Raw genomic sequence first — 14,673 nt, 5'->3', positions numbered from 1 at the left:
CGTGCATCTTGCCTCGTTAGCGCAGTAGGTAGCGTGTCAGTCTCATAATCTGAAGGTCGTGAGTTCGATCCTCACACGGGGCAGCGGGCTCCTCTTTTCCGAAGAGATTTTGTCAAAAACTTAGAACTTTCCCGTTCAGTTCTAACATGTTTCTGATAAGTAAGGATTTGTGAACCCAAATGACACATGGGTTGCTGGTTCTCTTGACTCGTTTGCTGTATAAAGAGGCAGATGAGAGTGATTTGAGCTATGAAAAAAAATTAAATCTTGTGCCAAAGGTCGTCACAATGAATGTAACCAAAAGCTGGTGTTCAGAATGATTGACAGCTAAGCGCAAAATCTACCTGAAATGCTTTTGTCTGAAAAACACCCGCGTCAGTCTCATAATCTGAAGGTCGTGAGTTCGATCCTCACACGGGGCAGCAGGCTCCTCTTTTCCGAAGAGATTTTGTCAAAATCTTAGAACTTTCCCTTTCAGTTCTAACACGTTTCTGATAAGTAAGGATTTGTGAACCCAAATGACAGATGGGACACATGGGTTGCTGTTTCTCTTGACCCGTTTGCTGTATAAAGAGGCAGATGAGAGTGATTTGAGCTGTTTGACAGCTAAGCGCAAAATCTACCTGAAATACTTTTGTCTGAAAAACACCCGTCAGTAGCGAGCGCGTCAGTCTCATATTCTGAAGTTCGTGAGTTCGATCCTCACACGGGGAAGCGGTCTCCTCTTTTCTGAAGAGATTCTGTCACCAAATTAGAACTTTCCCTTTCAGATTTAAAATGTTTCTGATAAGTAAGAATTTGCGAACCCAAATGACAGACAGGACACATGGGTTGTTGATTCTCTTGACACGTTTGCTGTAAAAGGGGCTAGTTGAGATTGATTTGAGCTATGAAACCAAATTAAATCTTGTGCCAAAGTTCATCACAACGAACGGACCAAAAGATGGCGTTCAGAATTTTCGACAGCTTAACGCAAATTCTACCTGAAATACTTTTGTCTGAAAAACACCTTTGTCTTTGAATGTTGGTGGCAGTACAGAAAAGTACATTCCCATACCGGGAGTTGAACCCGGGCCGCCTGGGTGAGAACCAGGAATCCTAACCGCTAGACCATATGGGAAAAGATGTGCTGTCTTATCAGTGACAATCTGAAAAAAAATAAGTTTTCTACTTGGCACAAGCAACTTCTGCAGTTCTATTTGCGCAGCTTGCCTCGTTAACACAGTTGTAAGCAAATCAGTCTCATAAGCTGAAAGATGAACGTTCGATTCTTAGACGGGGTACTGGTCCCTCGTTTTCTCAATCGATTCTGTCTCCATCTTGGCTACAGGGCCACAGATTTTTCCGATTCAGTACCAAAACATAACCAATTTAGTTCCTAAACTGTTTCCACGTACAAGGCATGGGGCAGCTTTTGAATGTGTGTACTAGTTCCAAAGGAGTGTCACTCCCATAGCAGGAAGTAAACCAGTCGACCAGGGATACTAGGTCCTATCCACTTTTCCACGTGGGACAAGTTATACACTAAGCAGCAAGATAAATTTAAAAAAAAAAAAAGAAGTTTTTGCTTTGATTAAATAGCTTTTACATCACAAAAGAAAAAAGTTGCCACATGAGCATGGTACTTAGCACGTCAGTTGGTAATCTGAAGTTCATGAGGTTTTTTCCTCACACGTGGAACTATTCTCCCCCCTTTTCTTGGGATATTGTGTCACCCACTCAGAACTTTCTCACTGAAACGTTTCCGATTCGAAAGGAAACAGAAGCCTTAGTGACAGACAGAACACATGGATTGTTGCGTCCCTTGACGCTTTGGAGTAATAAGGTGTAGTTGAGAATGGTTTAAGCTATGAAACAAAATGAAATCTTGTGCTAAAGGTCAGTAAGAGCCACAAATACCCTGATGTTCAGCATTTTTGACTGCAAAGTACAAAATCTACCTGGAATATTATTGTCTGGAAAATACATTTCTGTCTTTGATTGTTGGCAGTAGTACAGTAAAGGGTGCGTTCCCATACCGGGAGTCGAACCCGGGCCGCCTGGGTGAAAACCAGGAATCCTTACCGCTAGACCATATGGGAATGGATAGCTACACACTGAGGTATCTATTGAAAAAAATCAGCTCGGGGGCTTGCACAAGAAACGTCTGCAGATTGCCACGTGCATCTTGCCTCGTTAGCGCAGTAGGTAGCGCGTCAGTCTCATAATCTGAAGGTCGTGAGTTCGATACTCACACGGGGCAGCGGGCTCCTCTTTTCCGAAGAGATTTTGTCAAAAACTTAGAACTTTCCCGTTCATTTCTAACACGTTTCTGATAAGTAAGGATTTGTGAACCCAAATGACACATGGGATGCTGGTTCTCTTGACCCGTTTGCTGTATAAAGAGGCAGATGAGAGTGATTTGAGCTATGAAAAAAAATTAAATCTTGTGCCAAAGGTCGTCACAATGAATGTAACCAAAAGCTGGTGTTCAGAATGATTGACAGCTAAGCGCAAAATCTACCTGAAATACTTTTGTCTGAAAAACACCCGCGTCAGTCTCATAATCTGAAGGTCGTGAGTTCGATCCTCACACGGGGCAGCAGGCTCCTCTTTTCCGAAGAGATTTTGTCAAAAACTTAGAACTTTCCCTTTCAGTTCTAACACGTTTCTGATAAGTAAGGATTTGTGAACCCAAATGACAGATGGGACACATGGGTTGCTGTTTCTCTTGACCCGTTTGCTGTATAAAGAGGCAGATGAGAGTGATTTGAGCTGTTTGACAGCTAAGCGCAAAATCTACCTGAAATACTTTTGTCTGAAAAACACCCGTCAGTAGCGAGCGCGTCAGTCTCATATTCTGAAGTTCGTGAGTTCGATCCTCACACGGGGAAGTGGTCTCCTCTTTTCTGAAGAGATTCTGTCACCAAATTAGAACTTTCCCTTTCAGATTTAAAATGTTTCTGATAAGTAAGAATTTGCGAACCCAAATGACAGACAGGACACATGGGTTGTTGATTCTCTTGACACGTTTGCTGTAAAAGGGGCTAGTTGAGATTGATTTGAGCTATGAAACCAAATTAAATCTTGTGCCAAAGTTCATCACAACGAACGGACCAAAAGATGGCGTTCAGAATTTTCGACAGCTTAACGCAAATTCTACCTGAAATACTTTTGTCTGAAAAACACCTTTGTCTTTGAATGTTGGTGGCAGTACAGAAAAGTACATTCCCATACCGGGAGTTGAACCCGGGCCGCCTGAGTGAGAACCAGGAATCCTAACCGCTAGACCATATGGGAAAAGATGTGCTGTCTTATCAGTGACAATCTGAAAAAAAATAAGTTTTCTACTTGGCACAAGCAACTTCTGCAGTTCTATTTGCGCAGCTTGCCTCGTTAACACAGTTGTAAGCAAATCAGTCTCATAAGCTGAAAGATGAACGTTCGATTCTTAGACGGGGTACTGGTCCCTCGTTTTCTCAATCGATTCTGTCTCCATCTTGGCTACAGGGCCACAGATTTTTCCGATTCAGTACCAAAACATAACCAATTTAGTTCCTAAACTGTTTCCACGTACAAGGCATGGGGCAGCTTTTGAATGTGTGTACTAGTTCCAAAGGAGTGTCACTCCCATAGCAGGAAGTAAACCAGTCGACCAGGGATACTAGGTCCTATCCACTTTTCCACGTGGGACAAGTTATACACTAAGCAGCAAGATAAATTAAAAAAAAAAAAAAGAAGTTTTTGCTTTGATTAAATAGCTTTTACATCACAAAAGAAAAAAGTTGCCACATGAGCATGGTACTTAGCACGTCAGTTGGTAATCTGAAGTTCATGAGGTTTTTTCCTCACACGTGGAACTATTCTCCCCCCTTTTCTTGGGATATTGTGTCACCCACTCAGAACTTTCTCACTGAAACGTTTCCGATTCGAAAGGAAACAGAAGCCTTAGTGACAGACAGAACACATGGATTGTTGCGTCCCTTGACGCTTTGGAGTAATAAGGTGTAGTTGAGAATGGTTTAAGCTATGAAACAAAATGAAATCTTGTGCTAAAGGTCAGTAAGAGCCACAAATACCCTGATGTTCAGCATTTTTGACTGCAAAGTACAAAATCTACCTGGAATATTATTGTCTGGAAAATACATTTCTGTCTTTGATTGTTGGCAGTAGTACAGTAAAAGGTGCGTTCCCATACCGGGAGTCGAACCCGGGCCGCCTGGGTGAAAACCAGGAATCCTTACCGCTAGACCATATGGGAATGGATAGCTACACACTGAGGTATCTATTGAAAAAAATCAGCTCGGGGGCTTGCACAAGAAACGTCTGCAGATTGGCACGTGCATCTTGCCTCGTTAGCGCAGTAGGTAGCGCGTCAGTCTCATAATCTGAAGGTCGTGAGTTCGATACTCACACGGGGCAGCGGGCTCCTCTTTTCCGAAGAGATTTTGTCAAAAACTTAGAACTTTCCCGTTCATTTCTAACATGTTTCTGATAAGTAAGGATTTGTGAACCCAAATGACACATGGGATGCTGGTTCTCTTGACCCGTTTGCTGTATAAAGAGGCAGATGAGAGTGATTTGAGCTATGAAAAAAAATTAAATCTTGTGCCAAAGGTCGTCACAATGAATGTAACCAAAAGCTGGTGTTCAGAATGATTGACAGCTAAGCGCAAAATCTACCTGAAATACTTTTGTCTGAAAAACACCCGCGTCAGTTTCATAATCTGAAGGTCGTGAGTTCGATCCTCACACGGGGCAGCAGGCTCCTCTTTTCCGAAGAGATTTTGTCAAAAACTTAGAACTTTCCCTTTCAGTTCTAACACGTTTCTGATAAGTAAGGATTTGTGAACCCAAATGACAGATGGGACACATGGGTTGCTGTTTCTCTTGACCCGTTTGCTGTATAAAGAGGCAGATGAGAGTGATTTGAGCTGTTTGACAGCTAAGCGCAAAATCTACCTGAAATACTTTTGTCTGAAAAACACCCGTCAGTAGCGAGCGCGTCAGTCTCATATTCTGAAGTTCGTGAGTTCGATCCTCACACGGGGAAGCGGTCTCCTCTTTTCTGAAGAGATTCTGTCACCAAATTAGAACTTTCCCTTTCAGATTTAAAATGTTTCTGATAAGTAAGAATTTGCGAACCCAAATGACAGACAGGACACATGGGTTGTTGATTCTCTTGACACGTTTGCTGTAAAAGGGGCTAGTTGAGATTGATTTGAGCTATGAAACCAAATTAAATCTTGTGCCAAAGTTCATCACAACGAACGGACCAAAAGATGGCGTTCAGAATTTTCGACAGCTTAACGCAAATTCTACCTGAAATACTTTTGTCTGAAAAACACCTTTGTCTTTGAATGTTGGTGGCAGTACAGAAAAGTACATTCCCATACCGGGAGTTGAACCCGGGCCGCCTGGGTGAGAACCAGGAATCCTAACCGCTAGACCATATGGGAAAAGATGTGCTGTCTTATCAGTGACAATCTGAAAAAAAATAAGTTTTCTACTTGGCACAAGCAACTTCTGCAGTTCTATTTGCGCAGCTTGCCTCGTTAACACAGTTGTAAGCAAATCAGTCTCATAAGCTGAAAGATGAACGTTCGATTCTTAGACGGGGTACTGGTCCCTCGTTTTCTCAATCGATTCTGTCTCCATCTTGGCTACAGGGCCACAGATTTTTCCGATTCAGTACCAAAACATAACCAATTTAGTTCCTAAACTGTTTCCACGTACAAGGCATGGGGCAGCTTTTGAATGTGTGTACTAGTTCCAAAGGAGTGTCACTCCCATAGCAGGAAGTAAACCAGTCGACCAGGGATACTAGGTCCTATCCACTTTTCCACGTGGGACAAGTTATACACTAAGCAGCAAGATAAATTAAAAAAAAAAAAAAGAAGTTTTTGCTTTGATTAAATAGCTTTTACATCACAAAAGAAAAAAGTTGCCACATGAGCATGGTACTTAGCACGTCAGTTGGTAATCTGAAGTTCATGAGGTTTTTTCCTCACACGTGGAACTATTCTCCCCCCTTTTCTTGGGATATTGTGTCACCCACTCAGAACTTTCTCACTGAAACGTTTCCGATTCGAAAGGAAACAGAAGCCTTAGTGACAGACAGAACACATGGATTGTTGCGTCCCTTGACGCTTTGGAGTAATAAGGTGTAGTTGAGAATGGTTTAAGCTATGAAACAAAATGAAATCTTGTGCTAAAGGTCAGTAAGAGCCACAAATACCCTGATGTTCAGCATTTTTGACTGCAAAGTACAAAATCTACCTGGAATATTATTGTCTGGAAAATACATTTCTGTCTTTGATTGTTGGCAGTTGTACAGTAAAAGGTGCGTTCCCATACCGGGAGTCGAACCCGGGCCGCCTGGGTGAAAACCAGGAATCCTTACCGCTAGACCATATGGGAATGGATAGCTACACACTGAGGTATCTATTGAAAAAAATCAGCTCGGGGGCTTGCACAAGAAACGTCTGCAGATTGGCACGTGCATCTTGCCTCGTTAGCGCAGTAGGTAGCGCGTCAGTCTCATAATCTGAAGGTCGTGAGTTCGATACTCACACGGGGCAGCGGGCTCCTCTTTTCCGAAGAGATTTTGTCAAAAACTTAGAACTTTCCCGTTCATTTCTAACACGTTTCTGATAAGTAAGGATTTGTGAACCCAAATGACACATGGGATGCTGGTTCTCTTGACCCGTTTGCTGTATAAAGAGGCAGATGAGAGTGATTTGAGCTATGAAAAAAAATTAAATCTTGTGCCAAAGGTCGTCACAATGAATGTAACCAAAAGCTGGTGTTCAGAATGATTGACAGCTAAGCGCAAAATCTACCTGAAATACTTTTGTCTGAAAAACACCCGCGTCAGTCTCATAATCTGAAGGTCGTGAGTTCGATCCTCACACGGGGCAGCAGGCTCCTCTTTTCCGAAGAGATTTTGTCAAAAACTTAGAACTTTCCCTTTCAGTTCTAACACGTTTCTGATAAGTAAGGATTTGTGAACCCAAATGACAGATGGGACACATGGGTTGCTGTTTCTCTTGACCCGTTTGCTGTATAAAGAGGCAGATGAGAGTGATTTGAGCTGTTTGACAGCTAAGCGCAAAATCTACCTGAAATACTTTTGTCTGAAAAACACCCGTCAGTAGCGAGCGCGTCAGTCTCATATTCTGAAGTTCGTGAGTTCGATCCTCACACGGGGAAGCGGTCTCCTCTTTTCTGAAGAGATTCTGTCACCAAATTAGAACTTTCCCTTTCAGATTTAAAATGTTTCTGATAAGTAAGAATTTGCGAACCCAAATGACAGACAGGACACATGGGTTGTTGATTCTCTTGACACGTTTGCTGTAAAAGGGGCTAGTTGAGATTGATTTGAGCTATGAAACCAAATTAAATCTTGTGCCAAAGTTCATCACAACGAACGGACCAAAAGATGGCGTTCAGAATTTTCGACAGCTTAACGCAAATTCTACCTGAAATACTTTTGTCTGAAAAACACCTTTGTCTTTGAATGTTGGTGGCAGTACAGAAAAGTACATTCCCATACCGGGAGTTGAACCCGGCCCGCCTGGGTGAGAACCAGGAATCCTAACCGCTAGACCATATGGGAAAAGATGTGCTGTCTTATCAGTGACAATCTGAAAAAAAATAAGTTTTCTACTTGGCACAAGCAACTTCTGCAGTTCTATTTGCGCAGCTTGCCTCGTTAACACAGTTGTAAGCAAATCAGTCTCATAAGCTGAAAGATGAACGTTCGATTCTTAGACGGGGTACTGGTCCCTCGTTTTCTCAATCGATTCTGTCTCCATCTTGGCTACAGGGCCACAGATTTTTCCGATTCAGTACCAAAACATAACCAATTTAGTTCCTAAACTGTTTCCACGTACAAGGCATGGGGCAGCTTTTGAATGTGTGTACTAGTTCCAAAGGAGTGTCACTCCCATAGCAGGAAGTAAACCAGTCGACCAGGGATACTAGGTCCTATCCACTTTTCCACGTGGGACAAGTTATACACTAAGCAGCAAGATAAATTAAAAAAAAAAAAAAGAAGTTTTTGCTTTGATTAAATAGCTTTTACATCACAAAAGAAAAAAGTTGCCACATGAGCATGGTACTTAGCACGTCAGTTGGTAATCTGAAGTTCATGAGGTTTTTTCCTCACACGTGGAACTATTCTCCCCCCTTTTCTTGGGATATTGTGTCACCCACTCAGAACTTTCTCACTGAAACGTTTCCGATTCGAAAGGAAACAGGAGCCTTAGTGACAGACAGAACACATGGATTGTTGCGTCCCTTGACGCTTTGGAGTAATAAGGTGTAGTTGAGAATGGTTTAAGCTATGAAACAAAATGAAATCTTGTGCTAAAGGTCAGTAAGAGCCACAAATACCCTGATGTTCAGCATTTTTGACTGCAAAGTACAAAATCTACCTGGAATATTATTGTCTGGAAAATACATTTCTGTCTTTGATTGTTGGCAGTAGTACAGTAAAAGGTGCGTTCCCATACTGGGAGTCGAACCCGGGCCGCCTGGGTGAAAACCAGGAATCCTTACCGCTAGACCATATGGGAATGGATAGCTACACACTGAGGTATCTATTGAAAAAAATCAGCTCGGGGGCTTGCACAAGAAACGTCTGCAGATTGGCACGTGCATCTTACCTCGTTAGCGCAGTAGGTAGCGCGTCAGTCTCATAATCTGAAGGTCGTGAGTTCGATACTCACACGGGGCAGCGGGCTCCTCTTTTCCGAAGAGATTTTGTCAAAAACTTAGAACTTTCCCGTTCATTTCTAACACGTTTCTGATAAGTAAGGATTTGTGAACCCAAATGACACATGGGATGCTGGTTCTCTTGACCCGTTTGCTGTATAAAGAGGCAGATGAGAGTGATTTGAGCTATGAAAAAAAATTAAATTTTGTGCCAAAGGTCGTCACAATGAATGTAACCAAAAGCTGGTGTTCAGAATGATTGACAGCTAAGCGCAAAATCTACCTGAAATACTTTTGTCTGAAAAACACCCGCGTCAGTCTCATAATCTGAAGGTCGTGAGTTCGATCCTCACACGGGGCAGCAGGCTCCTCTTTTCCGAAGAGATTTTGTCAAAAACTTAGAACTTTCCCTTTCAGTTCTAACACGTTTCTGATAAGTAAGGATTTGTGAACCCAAATGACAGATGGGACACATGGGTTGCTGTTTCTCTTGACCCGTTTGCTGTATAAAGAGGCAGATGAGAGTGATTTGAGCTGTTTGACAGCTAAGCGCAAAATCTACCTGAAATACTTTTGTCTGAAAAACACCCGTCAGTAGCGAGCGCGTCAGTCTCATATTCTGAAGTTCGTGAGTTCGATCCTCACACGGGGAAGCGGTCTCCTCTTTTCTGAAGAGATTCTGTCACCAAATTAGAACTTTCCCTTTCAGATTTAAAATGTTTCTGATAAGTAAGAATTTGCGAACCCAAATGACAGACAGGACACATGGGTTGTTGATTCTCTTGACACGTTTGCTGTAAAAGGGGCTAGTTGAGATTGATTTGAGCTATGAAACCAAATTAAATCTTGTGCCAAAGTTCATCACAACGAACGGACCAAAAGATGGCGTTCAGAATTTTCGACAGCTTAACGCAAATTCTACCTGAAATACTTTTGTCTGAAAAACACCTTTGTCTTTGAATGTTGGTGGCAGTACAGAAAAGTACATTCCCATACCGGGAGTTGAACCCGGCCCGCCTGGGTGAGAACCAGGAATCCTAACCGCTAGACCATATGGGAAAAGATGTGCTGTCTTATCAGTGACAATCTGAAAAAAAATAAGTTTTCTACTTGGCACAAGCAACTTCTGCAGTTCTATTTGCGCAGCTTGCCTCGTTAACACAGTTGTAAGCAAATCAGTCTCATAAGCTGAAAGATGAACGTTCGATTCTTAGACGGGGTACTGGTCCCTCGTTTTCTCAATCGATTCTGTCTCCATCTTGGCTACAGGGCCACAGATTTTTCCGATTCAGTACCAAAACATAACCAATTTAGTTCCTAAACTGTTTCCACGTACAAGGCATGGGGCAGCTTTTGAATGTGTGTACTAGTTCCAAAGGAGTGTCACTCCCATAGCAGGAAGTAAACCAGTCGACCAGGGATACTAGGTCCTATCCACTTTTCCACGTGGGACAAGTTATACACTAAGCAGCAAGATAAATTAAAAAAAAAAAAAAGAAGTTTTTGCTTTGATTAAATAGCTTTTACATCACAAAAGAAAAAAGTTGCCACATGAGCATGGTACTTAGCACGTCAGTTGGTAATCTGAAGTTCATGAGGTTTTTTCCTCACACGTGGAACTATTCTCCCCCCTTTTCTTGGGATATTGTGTCACCCACTCAGAACTTTCTCACTGAAACGTTTCCGATTCGAAAGGAAACAGAAGCCTTAGTGACAGACAGAACACATGGATTGTTGCGTCCCTTGACGCTTTGGAGTAATAAGGTGTAGTTGAGAATGGTTTAAGCTATGAAACAAAATGAAATCTTGTGCTAAAGGTCAGTAAGAGCCACAAATACCCTGATGTTCAGCATTTTTGACTGCAAAGTACAAAATCTACCTGGAATATTATTGTCTGGAAAATACATTTCTGTCTTTGATTGTTGGCAGTTGTACAGTAAAAGGTGCGTTCCCATACCGGGAGTCGAACCCGGGCCGCCTGGGTGAAAACCAGGAATCCTTACCGCTAGACCATATGGGAATGGATAGCTACACACTGAGGTATCTATTGAAAAAAATCAGCTCGGGGGCTTGCACAAGAAACGTCTGCAGATTGGCACGTGCATCTTGCCTCGTTAGCGCAGTAGGTAGCGCGTCAGTCTCATAATCTGAAGGTCGTGAGTTCGATACTCACACGGGGCAGCGGGCTCCTCTTTTCCGAAGAGATTTTGTCAAAAACTTAGAACTTTCCCGTTCATTTCTAACACGTTTCTGATAAGTAAGGATTTGTGAACCCAAATGACACATGGGATGCTGGTTCTCTTGACCCGTTTGCTGTATAAAGAGGCAGATGAGAGTGATTTGAGCTATGAAAAAAAATTAAATCTTGTGCCAAAGGTCGTCACAATGAATGTAACCAAAAGCTGGTGTTCAGAATGATTGACAGCTAAGCGCAAAATCTACCTGAAATACTTTTGTCTGAAAAACACCCGCGTCAGTCTCATAATCTGAAGGTCGTGAGTTCGATCCTCACACGGGGCAGCAGGCTCCTCTTTTCCGAAGAGATTTTGTCAAAAACTTAGAACTTTCCCTTTCAGTTCTAACACGTTTCTGATAAGTAAGGATTTGTGAACCCAAATGACAGATGGGACACATGGGTTGCTGTTTCTCTTGACCCGTTTGCTGTATAAAGAGGCAGATGAGAGTGATTTGAGCTGTTTGACAGCTAAGCGCAAAATCTACCTGAAATACTTTTGTCTGAAAAACACCCGTCAGTAGCGAGCGCGTCAGTCTCATATTCTGAAGTTCGTGAGTTCGATCCTCACACGGGGAAGCGGTCTCCTCTTTTCTGAAGAGATTCTGTCACCAAATTAGAACTTTCCCTTTCAGATTTAAAATGTTTCTGATAAGTAAGAATTTGCGAACCCAAATGACAGACAGGACACATGGGTTGTTGATTCTCTTGACACGTTTGCTGTAAAAGGGGCTAGTTGAGATTGATTTGAGCTATGAAACCAAATTAAATCTTGTGCCAAAGTTCATCACAACGAACGGACCAAAAGATGGCGTTCAGAATTTTCGACAGCTTAACGCAAATTCTACCTGAAATACTTTTGTCTGAAAAACACCTTTGTCTTTGAATGTTGGTGGCAGTACAGAAAAGTACATTCCCATACCGGGAGTTGAACCTGGCCCGCCTGGGTGAGAACCAGGAATCCTAACCGCTAGACCATATGGGAAAAGATGTGCTGTCTTATCAGTGACAATCTGAAAAAAAATAAGTTTTCTACTTGGCACAAGCAACTTCTGCAGTTCTATTTGCGCAGCTTGCCTCGTTAACACAGTTGTAAGCAAATCAGTCTCATAAGCTGAAAGATGAACGTTCGATTCTTAGACGGGGTACTGGTCCCTCGTTTTCTCAATCGATTCTGTCTCCATCTTGGCTACAGGGCCACAGATTTTTCCGATTCAGTACCAAAACATAACCAATTTAGTTCCTAAACTGTTTCCACGTACAAGGCATGGGGCAGCTTTTGAATGTGTGTACTAGTTCCAAAGGAGTGTCACTCCCATAGCAGGAAGTAAACCAGTCGACCAGGGATACTAGGTCCTATCCACTTTTCCACGTGGGACAAGTTATACACTAAGCAGCAAGATAAATTAAAAAAAAAAAAAAGAAGTTTTTGCTTTGATTAAATAGCTTTTACATCACAAAAGAAAAAAGTTGCCACATGAGCATGGTACTTAGCACGTCAGTTGGTAATCTGAAGTTCATGAGGTTTTTTCCTCACACGTGGAACTATTCTCCCCCCTTTTCTTGGGATATTGTGTCACCCACTCAGAACTTTCTCACTGAAACGTTTCCGATTCGAAAGGAAACAGGAGCCTTAGTGACAGACAGAACACATGGATTGTTGCGTCCCTTGACGCTTTGGAGTAATAAGGTGTAGTTGAGAATGGTTTAAGCTATGAAACAAAATGAAATCTTGTGCTAAAGGTCAGTAAGAGCCACAAATACCCTGATGTTCAGCATTTTTGACTGCAAAGTACAAAATCTACCTGGAATATTATTGTCTGGAAAATACATTTCTGTCTTTGATTGTTGGCAGTAGTACAGTAAAAGGTGCGTTCCCATACCGGGAGTCGAACCCGGGCCGCCTGGGTGAAAACCAGGAATCCTTACCGCTAGACCATATGGGAATGGATAGCTACACACTGAGGTATCTATTGAAAAAAATCAGCTCGGGGGCTTGCACAAGAAACGTCTGCAGATTGGCACGTGCATCTTGCCTCGTTAGCGCAGTAGGTAGCGCGTCAGTCTCATAATCTGAAGGTCGTGAGTTCGATACTCACACGGGGCAGCGGGCTCCTCTTTTCCGAAGAGATTTTGTCAAAAACTTAGAACTTTCCCGTTCATTTCTAACACGTTTCTGATAAGTAAGGATTTGTGAACCCAAATGACACATGGGATGCTGGTTCTCTTGACCCGTTTGCTGTATAAAGAGGCAGATGAGAGTGATTTGAGCTATGAAAAAAAATTAAATTTTGTGCCAAAGGTCGTCACAATGAATGTAACCAAAAGCTGGTGTTCAGAATGATTGACAGCTAAGCGCAAAATCTACCTGAAATACTTTTGTCTGAAAAACACCCGCGTCAGTCTCATAATCTGAAGGTCGTGAGTTCGATCCTCACACGGGGCAGCAGGCTCCTCTTTTCCGAAGAGATTTTGTCAAAAACTTAGAACTTTCCCTTTCAGTTCTAACACGTTTCTGATAAGTAAGGATTTGTGAACCCAAATGACAGATGGGACACATGGGTTGCTGTTTCTCTTGACCCGTTTGCTGTATAAAGAGGCAGATGAGAGTGATTTGAGCTGTTTGACAGCTAAGCGCAAAATCTACCTGAAATACTTTTGTCTGAAAAACACCCGTCAGTAGCGAGCGCGTCAGTCTCATATTCTGAAGTTCGTGAGTTCGATCCTCACACGGGGAAGCGGTCTCCTCTTTTCTGAAGAGATTCTGTCACCAAATTAGAACTTTCCCTTTCAGATTTAAAATGTTTCTGATAAGTAAGAATTTGCGAACCCAAATGACAGACAGGACACATGGGTTGTTGATTCTCTTGACACGTTTGCTGTAAAAGGGGCTAGTTGAGATTGATTTGAGCTATGAAACCAAATTAAATCTTGTGCCAAAGTTCATCACAACGAACGGACCAAAAGATGGCGTTCAGAATTTTCGACAGCTTAACGCAAATTCTACCTGAAATACTTTTGTCTGAAAAACACCTTTGTCTTTGAATGTTGGTGGCAGTACAGAAAAGTACATTCCCATACCGGGAGTTGAACCCGGCCCGCCTGGGTGAGAACCAGGAATCCTAACCGCTAGACCATATGGGAAAAGATGTGCTGTCTTATCAGTGACAATCTGAAAAAAAATAAGTTTTCTACTTGGCACAAGCAACTTCTGCAGTTCTATTTGCGCAGCTTGCCTCGTTAACACAGTTGTAAGCAAATCAGTCTCATAAGCTGAAAGATGAACGTTCGATTCTTAGACGGGGTACTGGTCCCTCGTTTTCTCAATCGATTCTGTCTCCATCTTGGCTACAGGGCCACAGATTTTTCCGATTCAGTACCAAAACATAACCAATTTAGTTCCTAAACTGTTTCCACGTACAAGGCATGGGGCAGCTTTTGAATGTGTGTACTAGTTCCAAAGGAGTGTCACTCCCATAGCAGGAAGTAAACCAGTCGACCAGGGATACTAGGTCCTATCCACTTTTCCACGTGGGACAAGTTATACACTAAGCAGCAAGATAAATTAAAAAAAAAAAAAAGAAGTTTTTGCTCTGATTAAATAGCTTTTACTTCACAAAAGAAAAAAGTTGCCACATGAGCATGGTACTTAGCACGTCAGTTGGTAATCTGAAGTTCATGAGGTTTTTTCCTCACACGTGGAACTATTCTCCCCCCTTTTCTTGGGATATTGTGTCACCCAC

General features: G+C 42.3%; 19 non-coding genes across 19 annotated transcripts; 7 read left to right on the top strand and 12 right to left on the bottom strand.

The window, feature by feature from the left end:
- The first annotated feature begins 10 nt into the window (after positions 1 to 10).
- On the top strand, positions 11 to 83 carry TRNAM-CAU (transfer RNA methionine (anticodon CAU)). Its single transcript has one exon. It is a non-coding gene; the product is annotated as a tRNA-Met (tRNA).
- A 965-nt stretch (positions 84 to 1,048) lies between these two features.
- Positions 1,049 to 1,120, bottom strand: TRNAE-CUC (transfer RNA glutamic acid (anticodon CUC)). Its single transcript has one exon. It is a non-coding gene; the product is annotated as a tRNA-Glu (tRNA).
- Positions 1,121 to 2,009: 889 nt separating this feature from the next.
- Positions 2,010 to 2,081, bottom strand: TRNAE-UUC (transfer RNA glutamic acid (anticodon UUC)). The gene has a single exon. It is a non-coding gene; the product is annotated as a tRNA-Glu (tRNA).
- An 88-nt stretch (positions 2,082 to 2,169) lies between these two features.
- TRNAM-CAU (transfer RNA methionine (anticodon CAU)) lies at positions 2,170 to 2,242 on the top strand. The gene has a single exon. It is a non-coding gene; the product is annotated as a tRNA-Met (tRNA).
- Positions 2,243 to 3,207: 965 nt separating this feature from the next.
- On the bottom strand, positions 3,208 to 3,279 carry TRNAE-CUC (transfer RNA glutamic acid (anticodon CUC)). The gene has a single exon. It is a non-coding gene; the product is annotated as a tRNA-Glu (tRNA).
- An 889-nt stretch (positions 3,280 to 4,168) lies between these two features.
- On the bottom strand, positions 4,169 to 4,240 carry TRNAE-UUC (transfer RNA glutamic acid (anticodon UUC)). The gene has a single exon. It is a non-coding gene; the product is annotated as a tRNA-Glu (tRNA).
- Positions 4,241 to 4,328: 88 nt separating this feature from the next.
- On the top strand, positions 4,329 to 4,401 carry TRNAM-CAU (transfer RNA methionine (anticodon CAU)). The gene has a single exon. It is a non-coding gene; the product is annotated as a tRNA-Met (tRNA).
- A 965-nt stretch (positions 4,402 to 5,366) lies between these two features.
- Positions 5,367 to 5,438, bottom strand: TRNAE-CUC (transfer RNA glutamic acid (anticodon CUC)). Its single transcript has one exon. It is a non-coding gene; the product is annotated as a tRNA-Glu (tRNA).
- An 889-nt stretch (positions 5,439 to 6,327) lies between these two features.
- On the bottom strand, positions 6,328 to 6,399 carry TRNAE-UUC (transfer RNA glutamic acid (anticodon UUC)). Its single transcript has one exon. It is a non-coding gene; the product is annotated as a tRNA-Glu (tRNA).
- An 88-nt stretch (positions 6,400 to 6,487) lies between these two features.
- Positions 6,488 to 6,560, top strand: TRNAM-CAU (transfer RNA methionine (anticodon CAU)). The gene has a single exon. It is a non-coding gene; the product is annotated as a tRNA-Met (tRNA).
- Positions 6,561 to 7,525: 965 nt separating this feature from the next.
- Positions 7,526 to 7,597, bottom strand: TRNAE-CUC (transfer RNA glutamic acid (anticodon CUC)). Its single transcript has one exon. It is a non-coding gene; the product is annotated as a tRNA-Glu (tRNA).
- An 889-nt stretch (positions 7,598 to 8,486) lies between these two features.
- Positions 8,487 to 8,558, bottom strand: TRNAE-UUC (transfer RNA glutamic acid (anticodon UUC)). The gene has a single exon. It is a non-coding gene; the product is annotated as a tRNA-Glu (tRNA).
- An 88-nt stretch (positions 8,559 to 8,646) lies between these two features.
- TRNAM-CAU (transfer RNA methionine (anticodon CAU)) lies at positions 8,647 to 8,719 on the top strand. The gene has a single exon. It is a non-coding gene; the product is annotated as a tRNA-Met (tRNA).
- Positions 8,720 to 9,684: 965 nt separating this feature from the next.
- Positions 9,685 to 9,756, bottom strand: TRNAE-CUC (transfer RNA glutamic acid (anticodon CUC)). Its single transcript has one exon. It is a non-coding gene; the product is annotated as a tRNA-Glu (tRNA).
- Positions 9,757 to 10,645: 889 nt separating this feature from the next.
- TRNAE-UUC (transfer RNA glutamic acid (anticodon UUC)) lies at positions 10,646 to 10,717 on the bottom strand. The gene has a single exon. It is a non-coding gene; the product is annotated as a tRNA-Glu (tRNA).
- An 88-nt stretch (positions 10,718 to 10,805) lies between these two features.
- Positions 10,806 to 10,878, top strand: TRNAM-CAU (transfer RNA methionine (anticodon CAU)). The gene has a single exon. It is a non-coding gene; the product is annotated as a tRNA-Met (tRNA).
- A 1,926-nt stretch (positions 10,879 to 12,804) lies between these two features.
- Positions 12,805 to 12,876, bottom strand: TRNAE-UUC (transfer RNA glutamic acid (anticodon UUC)). Its single transcript has one exon. It is a non-coding gene; the product is annotated as a tRNA-Glu (tRNA).
- An 88-nt stretch (positions 12,877 to 12,964) lies between these two features.
- TRNAM-CAU (transfer RNA methionine (anticodon CAU)) lies at positions 12,965 to 13,037 on the top strand. The gene has a single exon. It is a non-coding gene; the product is annotated as a tRNA-Met (tRNA).
- Positions 13,038 to 14,002: 965 nt separating this feature from the next.
- TRNAE-CUC (transfer RNA glutamic acid (anticodon CUC)) lies at positions 14,003 to 14,074 on the bottom strand. The gene has a single exon. It is a non-coding gene; the product is annotated as a tRNA-Glu (tRNA).
- Positions 14,075 to 14,673: the final 599 nt, after the last annotated feature.

The sequence above is a fragment of the Dendrobates tinctorius genome, unplaced genomic scaffold (genome assembly GCF_039654945.1).
Source record: "Dendrobates tinctorius isolate UK_male_01 unplaced genomic scaffold, ASM3965494v1 ptg000272l, whole genome shotgun sequence".
Taxonomy (NCBI): Eukaryota; Metazoa; Chordata; class Amphibia; order Anura; family Dendrobatidae; genus Dendrobates; species Dendrobates tinctorius.
This window is presented reverse-complemented; position numbering and strand designations above follow the sequence as displayed.